The 19,493-nt window shown below is 41.9% G+C and overlaps 1 protein-coding gene across 2 annotated transcripts in view; it reads right to left on the bottom strand.

The window, feature by feature from the left end:
• calcrla (calcitonin receptor-like a) overlaps window positions 1–16,376 on the bottom strand; it is a 125,930-nt gene extending 109,554 nt beyond the window's left edge. The window contains exon 1 of one of the 2 annotated variants that reach the window (XM_055147977.1): window positions 16,257–16,376. The gene's annotated coding sequence lies outside the window, so the exon portion shown is untranslated. The remainder of the gene's footprint in view (window positions 1–16,256) is intronic. The other variant, XM_055147926.1, reaches the window with a different exon arrangement.
• Between the last annotated feature and the right edge of the window lie 3,117 nt (window positions 16,377–19,493).

Raw genomic sequence — 19,493 nt, 5'->3', positions numbered from 1 at the left:
TGCCGACTAACTTTATAAACTAACCAAAGCGGCACATTGGGAATAATTTGGTCACAAAATTAAATGTAGCTGATGACAGAAATTGTATGAGGATGTGAGGAAATCTGACATGGCAGCATTAGGACACAGACAGAGTAAGAAAACAGACTTGAGGACATCGCTGTAAACGGCCTCATGTGAACGAGCAGCTTTTGTACAGATCCACATCAAACCAAACTGTAGATCAGAGCTGAGGCGATACAGGGAGCGGGCGAGGGGCTGTGGGAGGGCATCCGGACGACTCCCGCACACGAATATGTTACAAATGTTAAGCATTTATCATCCAGATACAATCCCAAATAAAAGACGTCTTGAGAATGTTGCACGTTGTTTTTCAGTGAACTCGTTTGATTCTGTCATTTCACTGAATGCTCCACACCTGCCCTCACTCTACTCCACTCCACCTCATGTTCAGGGACAACACGCCTCAGGTTTAGAGCTCCACGCCCCACACTTGTGTTAGTGCTGAGATCAGGGGCTCTGGGTTAGACCTGCACTTGACCCGTCCTTCAGTGTCTCTGGGTTAAGCGTGTCAGGAGCAGTGGGACCACCTCCAGATCTTAAGTCTTGTTCAGGTTTACCGTCGCTGGTTTTGTTACAGCGATGGGCCCATCACATTTACACTAACAAGACACTGCAGGCAAAACACAACCTGACCGTTTATGAAAGAGTATTTTTGCTATTTCCTCTCATGTCTCTGGTTTCCTACAGCGAACGCCTCATTGTGATTCTGGCACTTCTGCTGAGTGTGCAAAAAAACGGACGGTCCCCAAACCTGCCGGATCAGGACAAAACAGAGTCTTTCACCAAAACAGGACAGAAACAGGACTAGAATGTACGGAAAAAGAAAAGCTAAACAGTGAAGAGCGAGAGGAGCGAGAGGAGCCGGGTGCACCGCAATGCGGCGCCCCAGCACACGGAAACACAGATGAAGAGAGCTCATTAAGAGGTGACAGCACGAGCCCAGGGACGAGAGGAGAGAGGGAGGAGAGAGAGACAGCACGAGCCCAGGGACGAGAGGAGAGAGGGAGGAGAGAGAGAGAGAGAGAGGGAGGAGAGACAGCACGAGCCCAGGACGAGAGAGAGAGGAGAGGAGAGACGAGAGAGGGACGAGAGGAGAGAGGGAGGAGAGAGAGAGACAGCACGAGCCCAGGGACGAGAAGAGAGAGGGAGGAGAGAGAGAGACAGCACGAGCCCAGGGACGAGAGGAGAGAGGAGGAGAGAGAGACAGCACGAGCCAGGGACGAGAGGAGAGAGGGAGGAGAGAGAGAGAGACAGCACGAGCCCAGGGACGAGAGGAGAGAGGGAGGAGAGGAGAGAGACAGCACGAGCCCAGGGACGAGAAGAGAGAGGGAGAGAGAGAGAGAGACAGCACGAGCCCAGGGACGAGAGGAGAGAGGGAGGAGAGAGAGAGACAGCACGAGCCCAGGGACGAGAAGAGAGAGGGAGGAGAGAGAGAGACAGCACGAGCCCAGGGACGAGAGGAGAGAGGGAGGAGAGAAAGAGACAGCACGAGCCCAGGGAGGAGAAGAGAGAGGGAGGAGAGAGAGAGACAGCACAAGCCCAGGGACGAGAGGAGAGAGGGAGAGAGGAGAGAGGGAGATAGGAGAGAGAGAGAGGAGTGAAAGAGGTGACAGCACGAGCTCAGGGAGAATGGAGAGAGGAAGGGAAGATAGGGAAAGAGCGACGGATGACAGGAGGAGCCCGGGGTGCACGGAGAGACAGAGGAGAGGAGAGCGAGAAGGGAGCAGGGATAGAGTAGAGAGAGAGAGAAGAGAGGGATGGAGGAAAGGAAGGAAGGAAGGAAGAGTGGAGGAACCCAGGGAGAACGGACAGAAGAGAGGAGAGAAGGAGGTGACAGGGGAAGCCCAGGGAGAACACAGAGGAGAGAGAGAGAGGAAAGAGGGATGGAGAGGGAGGTAGAGAACGGAAACAATCCACCAATTACCTCACATCTGCTGTTTTGTTGTTTTTTTTTTTGTTTTTTTTTAAATTCCATGAACAGTGACGGTTTAGAGCGGGTTTATTTAGAGTCAGTTAGATCACCGTTTGGTTCAGATCTAGATTAGACCGGTTCTAGTCCTGGTTTAGATCTGGAAAAGTCCGGTTCTAGTCCCGGTTTGGGCCTGGTACTCTAAACGGGCTAAATATTTATACTGAGATCCAGTGAGAAGCCGGGATTTACCATATGTCACAAATGTACTGACAGCTGAGAAAGACGGAGTGAAGACTGACGAAAAGAAAGAGAGAGAAGGTAGAGAAATAAAGGAGCTGGAAGAGACAGGGAGAGTGGAGATGTGGAGAGCAAAAGGGAGAGAAAAGAAAATGTAGGAGGGTAATAAAGAAGAGATAGAGATGTGGAGAGAGAGCAGGCGTGGAGGAGAAGTGGAGACCTACGTGAAGTTGGCAAATCAAACGCAAACATACACAAAAACTCTGTCAATCATTTGTGCTTCTTTGTGCTGCAAAAAGTTTGGTTTGTGCTGTTTTAGTTTTGGAAATATTAATGATTCTTTTACAGGTCAAACTGTTGTCAACCAGGCCCCAGGAAACTTCAAAATGCTCGAAAACGACACAAAACGGAGTCAGTCGTTTGTGCTGTTTTGTGCTGAAAAAAGTTTAGTTCTTAAGATGTGAACAGTTTTATTTTGGACTGATGACGTCATCCAGACCCTTAAAATGTGAAACAGGCCTCAAAGCAGACAGAAAATTATATGACACGTTTGTATTTCATTTGAGCTGTTTTGTGCTGTAAAAGTTTTCATTTGTGCGAGTTTATTTCTAAAATTATGAATTATTATTTTGGGGGAAATTTCATCCATTTCCGCTCAGTTGACGACAGCGGCTTCAACAAAACTCCACAAAACTAGTGAAGAGAAACGATCTGAGGCTGTGGAAAAGTGAATCAAAAGAAAGTTACTAAAGACTGACACAGATCCCAGTGATGATCAGAATCTCCCAGTTATAGGACACTGCATAATGTGTCGTGTAACAGTGTTACTGGTGCACAGTATCAACAAATGTTTAACGAGTACAAGTACAAGTATATTAAGGAAGTACGAGTATCGGTATCATTTAGGGATGGGCATGGTTAGCCAACTAAAGCAGTTTTGTTGATCACGTTCATTTTTAATGGACAAACTGAATGTATGTTGTTGTGTGGACTAGGGATGGGCATTCAATGAACTTTTCTTAATCAATCGTCGGAAGAATTAACGATCGATTATCGATTAATCATTAACGTTTTTATATTAAAATGATCATCATTATTATTACTATCTGCACTAATCTGCATAAATAAATTCAACTTTACGACATATAAACCGTAACCACTCTAGAGCCACATCAGCCCGTTTGAGATTATAATGTGTTTAATTCAGTTTTGTTCAACTCTCACAGAAACGAAAAATACTGAGTCGCTAATTTGCATAAACTAAGCGAAGATAAAACTCCAGCTCTTGTGTCGCTGATGTGGTTCAACTTCTGTTGGATTAAAAGACATGACTCAGGTGAATACAGGTCAGTGTGACCAGATTTGCGTTTGTCAAAACCAGGACAGCGTACGGGGGGAGGGAGGTGGAGACTCATCATCGACATTAAGCGACTCTCACCTGGTAAAACTTTTTCCCACTGGACACTGAAACATATGTGCTGCTTTGTTCACTGTGCACATGGACTCACACTTGTCCCGAACGCAACGGACAAATCATCGTTAAATCCACATTTGTGCTTCGGTACGTTGCAGACTGACCCACTGTTTGTGTCTCGCTCCTTCTGATGCAGAGACACATGTACACACCTGTTTGGTCACACTACACACAGCAACATACATTCAGGTTTGTCGATTAAAATTAACGTAATCGATGAAATTCTTAATGATCAATTATCGATTAATCGATTAATCATGCCCATCCCTAGTGTGTAGTGTGAGGAGACGAGGCTGCGTCTGACACAAACACTGCAGTTGTGTCTCACAGTCCCAAGTTTGGACCCTGGCTCCTTGGAGACACTGTTCCACACAGTGAGTGTGTTTACAGCACATCAGCGTCCCGGGGATGATCAGGTTTTTTAAGTGTTCTGGTTTGGTCATGGTGCATGTAAACACAGTATCCCACTTACTGCAACATAAAGTTGAGTCACATGTGTCCAAAAGACAAACACTTTTCAGTCTTTTCATCACAACAGAAGCAAAATAAATCAAGTGACCAACATAAATAAAGTGAAATGATGTTAAATAAAGATCTGCAGTAAACCTGCACACGTCTGATCTCTGAAAACATGAACCATCTCCAACACGACACACACACAGAACACACTCACCATCATCATCAACATCATCATCATCATCATCAACATCAACATCATCATCAACATCATCACCAACATCAACATCATCAACATCATCATCATCATCATCATCATCATCATCATCCCTCTGTCAGTTGTGTCGAGTCGTGTCCTTTAGTCCGACAGAAGCTGAACCACATCAGCGCACAAGGAAAGAGCTGTTTTTATCAGAGTTTATAGTTTCTGCAAATGAGTCATGTGGTTTTAAGTTTTGTTTCTGTAAAATGTAAACACATGTGTCAAAGCTGCATTAAACAGATGATAATATAAAACGGGCTGATGTGGATCTAGAGTTGTTATGGTTTATATGTTGTAAAGTTGAGTTTATTATGCAGATTAGTAAAAGTAATAATAATGATTTTTATATAAAAATGCTAATGATTAATAGGAAATCTATTGTTAATTCTCCTGATGACAGATTAAGAATATTTAATCGAATGCCCGTCTCTAGTATTGGTGCATCCCAACATCACACCCAGAGGGAATGTTGACGACAGCAGCTGCAGAGTATCGGCGGGGAGATGTGTGTCTCGCCCTCGTCTGGGAGCATGACATCATCACATTCTAGAATCTGAAATCCACCCGTGAATCTGCACAAGACAAGACATCGTGTGAATCACTTGTGAAGTCGAACAGATTTGAAAAAGTTCTTCTAACGCTCCTTCGTTTAATTTATTCGTTTTTTTCGCCCACACGTTCCTGCAGCGAGCACACGTCCGTCAAACCTCCACATGTGCCCAAAGACTCCAGCTCTGCCTCCACATCTGTCTCCTCTCTCACCCCTCGTGTCCATTCATGCCAAAGGATTTGTCATTGGGGTTAAAGGTGCATTGTGTAACTTTTCTAGTGGAGGGTCTGCGGCTGGTCTCCACAGCGCAGCGTTCAACTCACCTGGAGGCCAAGCTACAGGTCGGATCTGCGGAGAGGCGACATCTGCTCAGAATAACAGTGCATGTACTTTTGAGCAATAAAAAACCAAAATCTTAAAAATAAGTTACAATGACTTGAATTAAGAAAGTTTTATTTTGATTTAAGTCAATTTCACATATTCACTATTTTTAGGACTTGAAACTTGACCTGATAAAATGGACTAAGACTTGGGACTCGACTTGGACATGAGGCCTGTGACTTGAGAAGAGTTGAGAAGCACTTTTAAATCTGAATTCTTTCTATTCTGACTGTAATGACTCACACTAAGATCTTGTCTTGCCAATTTAAAAAGGAAAAATTGAAATAAATTAATTTCTACAACTCTTAAATACTCATACTCATACATAAAATACTCATATATAAACATACTATGATTTTTTAAGAACAATTTAGTTTAAAAATTCACATAAATTGCAAAAATCTAAACTATATTTGGCACTTTGGTTTAAAGACTTGAAATGACTTGATGCTCAAAGCAGACGACTTGGACTTGACTTGGACTTATGGGCCAGTGACTCGAGACTTGACTTGGACTTGTATTTGACTTGGGACTTGACTCAGACTTGAGGTCAGAGACTTGAGACTTACTTGAAACTTGCAAAACAACAACTTGGTCCCACCTCTGGAATGAACAATGATCTGTCAAGTGCTGTGGGTGTTTTGAAAGACGCTCTATAAATACTATGATTAATTTATTTATTCAATCATCTTGTTACGTCAGAGATAAGAAAAATAAGAACCCTCTGCACTTTAAATTATATATATATATATATATATATATATATATATATATATATATATATATATATATATATATTTTTTTTCCATTGGTAGATCATTTTCCTTCACATCTACTGAAATCAACTTCAATGTTTTAATCTGAGTCATTTAAATTTACATAGATATGACTTTTTGCGGTGTACAAAGTGGAATTGTCATGATACTAAAATTTCAAACACAATTTCGACACTAAGGAACAGACACGATATTCAATACTGATTCTGATACCACAATGAGAATAAAACGACTCCTGAAGACAACAGAATGTGGTTTTCTACATTAAATGGTTGTACTTTGACTTTCAGGACACCTTCATTTCTGTCCTGCAAATTCAATTTTTTTAGCATCGACACTTCTTCAGATGAGCATCTAGTTTCTACATCAGGTTTAGGATCATTTAGTATCTGATTTTCAATACTTTTGATCATCTGACAGATAATGGCTTGTTTCATAACTGCATATCTGGTGGTTCAACTACAACTCTGACCCCCGGTGTTATTGTGTCCCTGGGCAAATCACTTCAACACCCTTTCCTATGCTCAAATATAGTATGTGTGTGTAGGTGGTGACATTTGTGCCGAGTGTAAGACATGGTTTTGTCAATCTGCCCAAGGGCAACTGTGGAGATATAGGCCCAGTTCTTCATGTTTTTTTTTTTTTTGTTTTTTTTAGTTTCTACCTTTTCTATAGCCTAATAAAGTACATAGGCTACACAATAGCTTTATGTAATTCTTGATTAGTGTCTGATTTTCCATTTTGGATCAAGCGTTATTTGTGTAGTGTGTAAAAGCCCAGCCCTGGTATTCCTCGTCTGCATAACATGTTTACAGTCTGAGCCCTCATCTTCGGTCTGTTCATAAAACGGCTGTTTAAATTTGACACCGTCTGAGTTTTCCTATCAACACCGTCTCTTTGAAATCTGCTTTATACAAATCAGACCATAATACAGGAGTAGGCAATTATTTTTTCCATGGGGCCACGTGAGAAATAGAAAATATTGTGGAAGGTCTGGCCAAAATGTCAAACACAATTCTGCATAATATTAATTGTATGTCTTATAAAAAGCATAAATATCATTGTTTTGACGAGCTGCTCAGACTGAGAAAAGTTTATGTTCTGACTAAACAAAGAAAAAGTGAGGCTGCCCAACAAAAAATGACATTTAAAAAAACACTTCTAAAATAAAAGCAATGCAGTTTTAGTTTATAGTTAGTCAAATAGTCAAATGATGAGGATGAGTCAAACACTTTTCTCCATGGAGATGTCTGTGTCTGGAATGTTTCACGGTTTGGTTTTAAATCTTTCTATCTTCATGGAGACTAAACCAGACCAAGTTACAGGTCAGATCTGTGTAGATAAAACCACCTGTAATTGAATAAATGTAAAGCAGATCTGTTTAATGTCACACTGTGGAACATTCCAGGCAGAGCAATGATATCTCCATAGAAACAAGCAGGTGATGAATCCACAACCAGAAAGTTTACATAGTGCACTTTTGTTTTGTTTTTTCTTTTTTAATTTCTTTTTAATTTTTTTTTCTTTCTTTCTTTTTTTTAACTGTTCATTTATTTATTTATTTATTCATTTATTTATTTTAACTTCATGATGGATGCACTAGAATGAGCTATTTGTATAAAATTTTTTAAATATTTTTTCTGACTGATTTATTTACGATTTTTTTTATTATTCATGTATTTATTTTCTTTATTATTCTATTATATTTAACACATATTTTTATTATACATTGATTTTATTTATTTGTATACATGTTTATGTATTTATTTATTTTTATATTTTTAATGATGAATTTATATATTTATTTATTTTATGTGTTTATTCATATATTTTTTCTTTTTTAAATATATGTATTTATTTTTATATTCATTTATTTGCAATTTTCTTCATGCATTTATTTATTTATATATATTTTATCATTTTATAATTTTATTTTTTTAGTTATTTTATTTTTATTTTTTTACTTCATGATGGATGCACTAGAATGAGCTGGAGTTATTTAACTGTGTGGAGTTATTTAACCCGCAGACTCTGATGTGTGTGTAAATGAACTATTGTGTTGTGTTGTAAGTGTTTGTGTATCTGGGCCGAGCTCAGTCCCAGTCGTCCTCGTCTCGTGTCCGTGTGTCCCTGTCCTCCTGTAATGACTCTGCTCTGACGCAGGACTCACACTCACACACTCACACACACACTCACACACTCACACACTCTCACACTCTCACACACTCACTCTCACACACTCACACACTCACACACTCTCACACACTCACACTCACACACTCACACTCACACACTCACACACTCACACACTCACACACTCACACACTCTCACTCTCACACACCAACAACAGACCCACAGGACAATCCTACTCTCCACCTCAGCTCCGGGTCTAGTCCTGGTCCACGTCTAGTGCTCGTCCTGGTCTAGGGCTAGTTTAGTCCCGGTTTGGATCAAACAGATTCTAGTTTAGTCCAAGTTCAAATCCTGGTCCTGTTTCAGATACTGGTCTAGTCCTGATCTGGTCCTAGTTTAGTCCTGGTCTAGTCCTGGTCCTGGTTTAAGTCCCGGTTTGGATTGTTGCTTAGTCCTGGTCTTAGTTTAGTCCAGGTCCAGATCCTGGTCTAGTCCTGGTCCAAGTTTAGTCCTGGTACACATCCTAGTCTAGTCCTGGTTCAGACCCTGGTCTAGTACTGGTTCAGATCTTGGTTTAGTCCTGGTTTAGTCCTGGTTCAGATCCTAGTCTAGTCCTGGTTCAAATCCTGGTGTAGTCCTGCTCTAGTCCTGGTGTAGTCCTGGTGTAGTGCTGGTCTCGTCCTGGTCTAGTCCTGGTTCAGATTCTGGTCTGGTCCTGGTCCTGGTGTAGTCCTGGTCCTGGTGTAGTCCTGGTCTGGTCCTGGTCCTGGTCTGGTCCTGGTCTGGTCCTGGTGTAGTCCTGGTGTAGTCCTGGTCCTGGTCTGGTCCTGGTGGTCCTGGTCTGGTCCTGGTCCTGGTCCTGGTCTGTCCTGGTCCTGGTCTGTCCTGGTCTGGTCCTGGTCCTGGTCTGGTCCTGGTCTGGTCCTGGTCTGGTCCTGGTCCTGGTCCTGGTGTAGTCCTGGTCTGGTCCTGGTCTGGTCTGGTCCTGGTCCTGGTCCTGGTCCTGGTCTGGTCCTGGTCCTGGTAGTCCTGGTCTGGTCCTGGTCTGGTCCTGGTCTGGTCCTGGTCCTGGTCTGGTCTGGTCTGGTCTGGTCCTGGTCCTGGTCCTGGTCCTGGTCTGGTCCTGGTCTGGTCCTGGTCTGGTCCTGGTCCTGGTCTGGTCTGGTCCTGGTCTGGTCCTGGTCTGGTCTGGTCTGGTCTGGTCTGGTCCTGGTCTGGTCCTGGTCCTGGTCTGGTCCTGGTCCTGGTCTGGTCCTGGTCCTGGTCCTGGTCCTGGTCCTGGTCTGGTCCTGGTCTGGTCTGGTCTGGTCCTGGTCCTGGTCTGGTCTGGTCTGGTCCTGGTCCTGGTCTGGTCCTGGTCTGGTCCTGGTCCTGGTCCTGGTCTGGTCTGGTCCTGGTCCTGGTCTGGTCCTGGTCTGGTCCTGGTCTGGTCTGGTCCTGGTCTGGTCCTGGTCCTGGTCTGGTCCTGGTCTGGTCCTGGTCTGGTCTGGTCTGGTCCTGGTCCTGGTCCTGGTCTGGTCTGGTCCTGGTCTGGTCCTGGTCTGGTCCTGGTTGAGTGCTTGTCCCAGTGTGAGTCTTATGTAAGCGTTGGCCTCTTCTCACTGATTATGTGAGATTAAAATGTGGAACAGGAAAAGTACATTGATGTTAAAGTTCTGTGTAAATAATCGTATCACAGGAGCAGTGGATAAATGAACGTCAAACTGATCCAAACTGTAAATACAAGTTTATGTATCTATTATATCTGTGTGTTTTGGATTTTTAAAACTACAGTATGTAACGTTTAGTCAAAAAAACAGATGTTGGTAAAATCCCTCAGTTGTTCAAATAGAATCCACAGCAAAGGAGAAATTCAACTTGTTTGAATTCAACAGTTTTGTTTTTTTTGGTCTAATATGTTTCTCAGTTCATCCAAGTTGCTTCTTCAGTTCTGGACCGACACTGGTGGACATGGTCTTATATCTGCCTGAAGGGGGCGCTAACCACACCAGCACCAACACCAACAATCTGACCAGAACTGAAGAAACACACTGAAATAAAAGCGTGTTTTTTTCATTATGGATGTGTCCAACTTAGACTAGGGCTGGGTATCATTAAGAAGTCGCAGATACGATTCATACTTCGATACATAGGCCACGATACGATACATATCTCGATACAGTACACTTTCGATTCGATATAAATAAAGGCTAAATCAAGGCTGTGATCGTAAAAGTCTTTGTTAACCTGTTACCACCCGCCTCATTTTGGTGTGTGCACAATAGCACTACATACCCAAGTGCCATAGCTTATTAAAAGAAAACCTTAGAACCCACATGCTTGTGTGAGGCACCATTTTAAAGCTTAGGCCTTCTAGTTTCTGTAGATATGTACATGAAGACTGTGAGTGCTGCCTAACCTACAGTACAGTCAATTAAAATTGAAAAAAAAAAAAATATTTTTTTGCTTCGAAAAAAAAAAAAAGAAAAAAAAATAAAGGCCTTAGCTTGGTCATACTTCATGCTAGGCATTTGTGACTCACTACACTCATTGTTCAAGTTGTTGGCAACAACTGTGTAGAATTTCAGATCTCTAGGACAAAGGGTTTTGATGCTGTGAGCCTTGGTGTAAACAAAATGACAATTCGGCACAAGATTGTCAAATTTGTGCCAAAATAATAATAATAATATAATAATAATAATTGTTATTATTATAATACTAATTCTTCTGAGCTTTAGGCTTTCTCAAGTAAAAACACCGCGTCCAAGTTTCAAAGTCCATCTGGATGTCCCACCCACCGTTTGAAAGCTCTGGTGATTGGCTAAAACAATATGTCAATCACTTTCTGGAAGATCCAATGACTGAAGAGATTTCCCGTAAACAAACTGATGACGCGTGTGCGTAAAGCCAGGAAGTAGATGGGTGCGTTAGCTTCTTCAGCGGCTTGTCCCACCTAAACCCCGGCACCGACAACAGCGGGGAGGGTCTCATTTTGAAGCTAAGAGTGTGAGGAAAACAAGCGTACCCAACAGTGCTAGCAAACCTGCTAGAAACGCAGTGGAAGAAGGGAGAGAAGAGAAACTTTTTTTCATATCATTGTATCCATCGATTCATACGGACGAGGGTTTTTTGGATTATTTCCCCACATGGAATTATTTTATGGAAAAAACTTTTTCTGTGGATTATTACGGACTTATTGAGTACAACTTTTCATGGATTGAACGCGTTTTGGACCGACAGAACCGGCTCAAAGGTAAGAAATGTGCATATTTTATTCTTTGATTATGATGTGAATTTTTAAGTTATAGCGTTTTGGGCTCGTTGTACGGCATAAAATAAATGATATGGTTGTTTTATTGAGAAATTAAGCTTTCAAACGATGTATGGCCAGTAGTGAAAACAATAATGAAGGCGAAAATACAGAGTGAAAATTTTTTTTTGGGAAAATCACCCGCGGGCGGGTGGATGGTAAGTTAAACCACTTCCTGTGCAAAATTAAAATGAAATGCAAACATTTTAAATCTTGAAAACTGAAAATACTAAATGTGTCGCATAAACAAGTTTTCTTCTTACAAACAAACAAAAAAACTGAAGCGCTCTAACAAAATAATTGAGTAAAATAAACCAAAAACCACTTGATGATATATCGATACAGGAGCCCGCCATATCGATACTGTATCATCACATTAAGTGATACAATATATCGATATTTTGATATTTTTGCACACCCCTAACTTTGACTGAGCTTGCATCTCCACAGACCCGACCCTCCTGCTTGTTTTTTTGCATCAAAATGTTGTTCCTTTGGTTATAATCTTCGACAGTATGACATAAAACATCCACCCATATTCTTCCGCTTATTCAAGGCCAGATCGCACGGGCAGAAGGTCTGAGCAGGGACTCTCAGACTTCCTTCACCCCAGACACTTCCTCCAGCTCCACCGGGAAGGCCCCAAGTCATTCTCAGGCCAGTCCAGAGACATAGTCCCTCCAGCGTGTCCTGGGTCTTCCCCGGGCCTCCTCCCAGTGAGACATGCCCTGAACAGCTCCTGAGGGAGACGCCCAGGAAACATCTGGAACAGATGCCTTCCCCTCAGCCGCTCCTCTCGACGTGGAGGAGCAGCGGCTCTACTCCGAGCTCCTCCCGTGTGACTGAGTTCCTCACTCCATCTCTAAGAAACTCATTTCAGCCAATTCTATCCGCGATCTCATCCCACCTACACGAGCCTGACGTGTAGGTGGATGAATGTGACCTGTCCGTTCAGACTGAAGTCACATGTCAAAAGATCAGATATGTATCGGTTTTAGGAGCACATATCCAAGTGGCCTGGGTCACATTTGAAAAAATCGGATATGTGTGGTTCAGACTGTCATTAAAAGATCAGATACAGGAACATAGGGGCCAAAAAATTGGATTTGGGTCACTTCAGGCTGCAGTCGAACGTAGCCTTGGACATGTGCTCCTAAAACCGATACATATCTGATCTTTTGACATGTGACTTCAGTCTGAACAGTCAGGTCACATTCATCACACCTACACGTCACAAATGTACACAAACGTTCTTCTTGTCATACGAAAATTGTGTTTGAACTCAGTCCCACCGCTCTTGGCTGCGACTCTGCACTCACACGTTTCTTTCTACAGACGTCACTGCCGCTGTCCCACAAAACGCCACGACCAAAAAACTCGTCCTTCTCCTTCTGAATCTCCTCCTTAAAACAAATAGTCTGTACATGTTCTGGCTCCGGTACAACAGCAGCTTTAAAATGTCCAGATGCTCAATGATGCATCCATGTTTAGGCGACTTCCATAAACACAGAGCACACTCGCTGTGTGTGACGTCGTTGCGTCCTCTAATGGGAATGCGGGACACTTTTGGGGCATTTAAAGTTCACACTGGAGATCACATACAAGTCACATTTACTTGGAAATGTGAACGACCTCTCACAAAAGTCGGATTTCACAAAAAAATCCGAATTGAGCTTTAAACCCTGCAGTTTGAACGGAGCCTTAAAGATGCACGATGTAACTTTTCTGTCACAGGGTCTGCTACAGTCTGTTCTTCTTCATGGACATATAATCGCTTTGCCTACAATGTCCCGCAGTATGGCATTTAGCTTCTCTAGCTCCATGGAGACAAGCAGGTGACACCGCCAGGCTAAGTTACAGGTCAGATCTGTGGAGAAGTGAGTCCATGCGCGTTCATTTGAATCAGTGCGATCTCGTCCTTTCGGTCATTACCCAGAGCTCATGACCGTAGGTGAGGGGAGGAACGGACACTGACGGGAAATTAAGAGCTTTGCCTTTTGGCTCAGCTCCGTCATAAAACATATTTACCACAAATGAGACGCTCTGTCCAGTTATGAAACAATGCAGCACTTTAGAAACGTCTTGCAGAGTGGATAATTACTTGGGTATTTACTATGGAGAATCAACACATCACATATTTAGATCACCACGTCACGTTTGGTTGTTCTGAAAAAGATATTTGCCTTTTTGCGTTTTGTTTTTGACGTTCTGACACTCTCTTTGCTCTCCGTGTTAAGTCGCTTCCCCTTCAGAGCGCTATCACAACACAATCAGCGTGCATCCTGCTCATAAAACTCCTGCACATCACATCAGTTTTGTCAGGTCGCTGTGGACAGTTTTGTATTATGTTTTTGTATCTTTATGAAGAACTGTGCGTGGGAGCGTGGGAGCGAGGGCTTGTGGGCGGAGCCTTGTACAAGATCATACAGCTAATAGTAAGGAGGGTTTGAATAGGGCCCGGGAGAGATCGCTAAATTACTCCAACATGCTTCTAACAACATCTAAAACCTCTTAAGGAATGTTTTTGATGAGGGAACAATGTCATAACACGATAGAAAGCAAAAATAAGCATAATACCCTGTCCACAGTGTTGGGGAGTAACAGATTACATGTACCAGAGTTATGTAATCAGAGTACAAATTATGAGTAACTGTATTCAGTTACTGTTACTGTTTTAAAGAGTGGTGATTGGATTACAGTTACTTTGTAGAAGTAAATGGATTACATGGTGGTATTTTCCTGTTTTCACATTTCGGGCTATATCCCTTTTTTTTTTTTCCCCCCCCAGTAATTCCACTCATTGCCGGAAACTAAACCAGGTCTAAAACCAGGTTTAAACCAGGACTAAACGAGGACTAAACCGGGACTAAAACCAGGTTTAAAACAGAATTGAACAGGACTAATCATGCTGCGTGGACGTGTCTCCTCTTCTATCAATAACATTTTTAATCCGGTTAAGTAAAGACTGGGCCTTTTTTATTTTCTTTAAACAGACAAAACATCTTATGTGAAGATTTCCTTGTATTTGCTTCTCTACAGCAAATCAAATAATCCAAAGTATTCAGATTATGTTATTCACTTTAAGTAATTTCATGGATTATGTTACAAACTACATTTTGGTGTATGTAATCTGTAATCTGTAGGGGATTACATTTTAAAAGTCACCTTCCCAACACTGCCTGCCTTTAAAATCAAACATTAAGCCTGTACAGTATTTATTTTTTTTATTTTTTTTGTCATAACGCTGCTTGTATAGTTGAGCTTCATACGTAACGTGCGTGACCGCCGTGCTCCACTTTGTCACGCACATAAATAAACAAATAAATAAATAAGTGAGTGTAAAGGTGTCGGCGCGCTCCCTGCTCTGTTTAGCCCGAACATCTGCGCCCGTAAAACCGCAGGGAAGTCCCGTGTCCGCGCGTAACGGAGTCTCCCGGTGCCATCCAGACCGAAACGAAACATGCAACATCTTCAATAACACTACTAATAAAGACAATACAACAATTGCATAGACTAGATACTCGATACTGATTCTGATACCGCAATAATAACGCAAAACACTCACTTTCCAAAACACTTTCAACGTTAAATGGCACTACTTTGTTTTCTATTCCCATGTGGATTTAAATGACACAGCTCAAGATCATTCGACATCATTTCTGTCCTCCGAATGTGACTTTTTTAGTATCGATACCTGCTCAAACGAGTATCAAATTCAGCACAAGTTGTGGTATAAATTGGTACCTGCTTTTTGATACTTTTGACGAACACATTAAACTAAAATAAGGCAATAAACACGTTTTATAATCCATTAATAAACGGTTTTCTACAGTGTCAATGCAGGATAGAAAATACGTGAAACGTGTTTTAGTTTTTGTTTTTGTGCATTTAAACCGCTACAAATGAAGTTTAAACAAGATATTAAACCGATATAACATCGTAATAAACTGTTGTCACGTCAATATTATCACATTTTAAACCAATAATGTCCAAGTAATTTGCATTTTAATGGCAAAAATGCAAAACGAAAACAATATTTTGCTTCATCTTGCAGTGTAAATACGTTATTCTATCGTAACACGGTAGAAAATGCAATATTAGCCATGCAACATACAAAATACAACTGTGCACTTACTTTCACATCGTGTAAGAATAAAATGTAAAATGTGTGGGGAAAAAAAAAAAAAAAACGTATTTCAGTCAACAAGTTTTTTCTTACGTAAATTGCACAATTACGCACGTAAATATTAGACTATATAAAGTTATTTGCAACTAAACATTTTTTTTTCCAATGTGTGTCTACTTCTGCATATTCTTACGTTAGGATTTGTGAAAAAAAGATGTCACCATTTTCGAACAATAACGTCCAGCTGCACATGTGACAGTTTGCATCAATAACTCGCCGTACAGTTCCATACACCGCATCGTGAAATGCGCACGCACACGCCGCACAGATAACGGGGACGCGATTATAACGGTGTAACAGCAAAAGTGCACACCGCAGAGCATCACGGAAGCGCGTATCTGAAAAGTTTGAGATCGAAAATGCTCCATCGGTCCCGCACACGCTTCGTTCATGTAAATGCATCGAGACTTGTCAAACATGTCCTACTTTTGGGGGCTCGACAAATGTGGATTCAACTCTCCAAACAGCACATTGCGCAAACGTGTCCGAAACTCCGCTCTCCAGCCCTCCCCCCCGGCGCCCCCGCTCGCTCTTACCCGGGCAGGAGTGCAGCCGAGGCGGTCACAAGTCCTCAAAGTTTCCCCCCGTTGGTCTGAAAAAAAAAAAAAAAAAAAACACGCTCCGGGGACGATCCAACCAAGTCCACGCTCCGCACGCACACTGAGCGCGAGCCGTGTGTGCGCCGCGACGCAACCACCGTTTCCTGTGACATCACGCCCACGGGAGCGCGGACGGGGGGGGGGGGGGGGGAGCACGAGAGCGCGCGTATATATACTAACTAGCCACGAGATGAGCCACGGGGGCGCGCGTTTGTGTCAGGCACGCTCCCCTCTCCCTCCCACGCGCGCACAACAAACAGCGCGGGTCAAACGGAGGGGCGCGCCGTGGTGCGGGGCGAACACGAACAGAACTATGGAAGATCATTTGTTCCATCAGATTTTGAATTTTAAATACGACTTCTCGATTTAAATACGATTTCTCACTTTGAATTTTTTAACTCTGAAAAAAAGATGTTTGAATTATTTTTATTCAGAATTTTAGTGGCTTACGACGGAATATTAAAAAAAAAATGATGCTGGCGCAACGAGAATAAAGTCGTAACATTTCGACATTAAAGTCGTAATATTATGAGAATAAAATCGAAGCCAGAAAAAGTCGTAATTTTACAAGAATAAAGTCATAATTTAACAAGAATAAAGTCGAAGTTAAAATAAAGTTGTAATATTACGAGAATGAAGTCTTAATAAAATCAAAGTGAAAAATGTGGCAGAAGAAGAAACTTGTTTTTTAATATAAAACCAAAAATAAGAAAACGAAAAAAACTATTTTCTTCATTATTTGCACCTCCGGACTGAACCAGGACTAAACCAGGACGAAACCAGGTCCGGGACCAGACCGGGACTGAGACCAGGACTTAGACCAGTACCAGACAAGGACTGACTCCAGGTCAGTCACGGAAACTGCTTTTCCCATTTCCTTAACCGTTTTCAGTCCTGGTCTGGTCCCGGTCTGAATCCTGGTCTTTCTGGTTTGGTCCGGGCCTGATGTAGAGATAAAACAATAATCAATAAGCAATATTAAAAAAAAAAAATATATATATATATATATATATATATATATATATATATATATATATATATATATATATATATATATATATATATAGCAGTGTTGGGAAGGTTACTTTTAAAATGTATTGTTGTAGATTACATACCTCAAAATGTTTATAACGGAATCCATTAAGGTACTTAAAGTGAGTAACGTAATCCGAATACTTTGGATTACTTGATTTGCTGTAGAGAAGCAAACACGGGGATATCGTAACATAAGATGTTTTGTCTGCTTAAAGACAATATTAACCAAATTAAAAATATTATTGATAGAAGAGGAGGAGACACGGTCCGCGCGGCATGGTTTAGTCCTGTTAAATCCTGTTTTAGTCCTGGTTTAGTCCTGCTTTAGCCCTTTAGTCCTGGTTTAGTCCTGGTTTTAGTCCTGGTTTTAGTCCTGGTTTAGTCCTGGTTTAGTCGTGGTTTTAGTCCTGGTTTTAGTCCTGGTTTAGTCCTGGTTTAGTGTCCAGAAATGAGTGGAATTACAGAAAAAAAAAGGAGGGGGATACAGCCCAAAATGTAAAAACAGGAAAATACGTCTGTGTAATCCACTTATTTCAACAAAGTAACTGTAATCCAATTACCACTCACTGAAACAGTAACTGTAACTGAATACAGTTACTCATAATTTGTACTCTGATTACGTAACTCCAGTACATGTAATCTGTTACTGCCCAACACTGTGGACAAGTACAAGTAAAACGTGACAAGATAGAGTAGCAGCCCAAGCAGGAAGTCAGTGTTCACTGTTCAAAAGTCTGACAGCCTCAGGAAAGAAGCTGAACTTCAGCCCAGATGTTGTGGTTTTAATGCTCCTCAGTCTCCTCCCAGAGGCAGAGGGACAAACAGGTGGTGGGAGGGTGTGAGGAGTCCTCCATGATCCTGGAGGCCCGTCTCCTACAACGCTCCTCATAAACGTCACTGATGGGTGTAAAGTCACATCCAGTGATCTTCTCTGCTGCTCTGACCACACGCTGTAGATCTAAGTAAGTAAGTAAGGTTATGTTCAGACTGCAGCCTGAAGTGACCCAAATCAGATTTTTTGGCCCCTATGTTCCTGTATCTGATCTTTTAATGACAGTCTGAATGACACAGATCCGATTTTTTCAAATGTGACCCAGGACCCTTGGACATGTGCTCCTGAAACTGATACATATCTGATCTTTTGACATGTGACTTCAGTCTGAACAGTCAGGTCACATTCATCACACCTACACGTCACAAATGTACACAAACGTTCTTCTCGTCATATGAAAATTGTGTTTGAACTCAGTCCCACGGCTCTTGGCTGCGGCTCTGCACTCACACGTTTCTTTCTACGGACGTTGCTGCCGCTGTCCCACAAAACTCCACGACCAAAAAACTTGTCCTTCCACTTCTCAATCTCCTTAGAACAAATAAGCTTTACATGTTCTGGCTCCGATACAACAGCAGCTACACTTGGGGTGTTTAAAGTTCACACTGGAGATCACATAAAGTCACATTTACTGTAATTAGAAATGTGAACAACCTTGCAAAAAAAAATCTGATTTCACAAAAAAATCCAAATTGAGCTTTAAACCCTGCAGTCTGAACATCGCCTTAAAGATGCACGATTTCTGACGGAGGGTCCTCTACAGTCTGCTCGTCTCCATGGAGATATCATCGCTTTGCCTGGAATGTCCCGCAGTATGGCATTTAGCTTCTCTAGCTCCATGGAGACAAGCAGATGACACCGCCAGGCTAAGTTACAGGTCAGATCTGTGGAGAAACAAGTCCATGCACGTTCATTTGAATCAGTGCGTAGTCCACATAGACAGAAAACACATTTGATCAGAACCATAAAATACATGTAAAGCAGTTGAAATGATGCCATAGACAATAGCTGCACAGCAAATCCAAAAGTGTTAAATTCACGTTGCTGGTGTTGTTGTGAAGTGTAAAGTGAAGAAAATCTAGATTTGTTTCGACATAGTGAAGAGTAATTTCAACTATGATGGTGTTGTAGAGTAAAATGAAAAGTTGTTGATTCACAGTGTTAACGTCAAACAGTTACAAAGTGTGTGTTTTAAATGTTACACTCCATCAGAGTTGGGCTTTTGTAACGTTTTCAGAGGGAGAGCTACAGACAGCAGCTGTTCCACATGTGAGCTGGACCGCACAGGGAGCGAGACACATGTAAGG

The sequence above is a fragment of the Boleophthalmus pectinirostris genome, unplaced genomic scaffold (genome assembly GCF_026225935.1).
Source record: "Boleophthalmus pectinirostris isolate CB_2022bp ecotype Guang Dong unplaced genomic scaffold, ASM2622593v1 HiC_scaffold_1, whole genome shotgun sequence".
Taxonomy (NCBI): Eukaryota; Metazoa; Chordata; class Actinopteri; order Gobiiformes; family Gobiidae; genus Boleophthalmus; species Boleophthalmus pectinirostris.
Note: the sequence above shows the minus strand (reverse complement) of the source record. Positions and strands in the feature narration are given on the sequence as shown.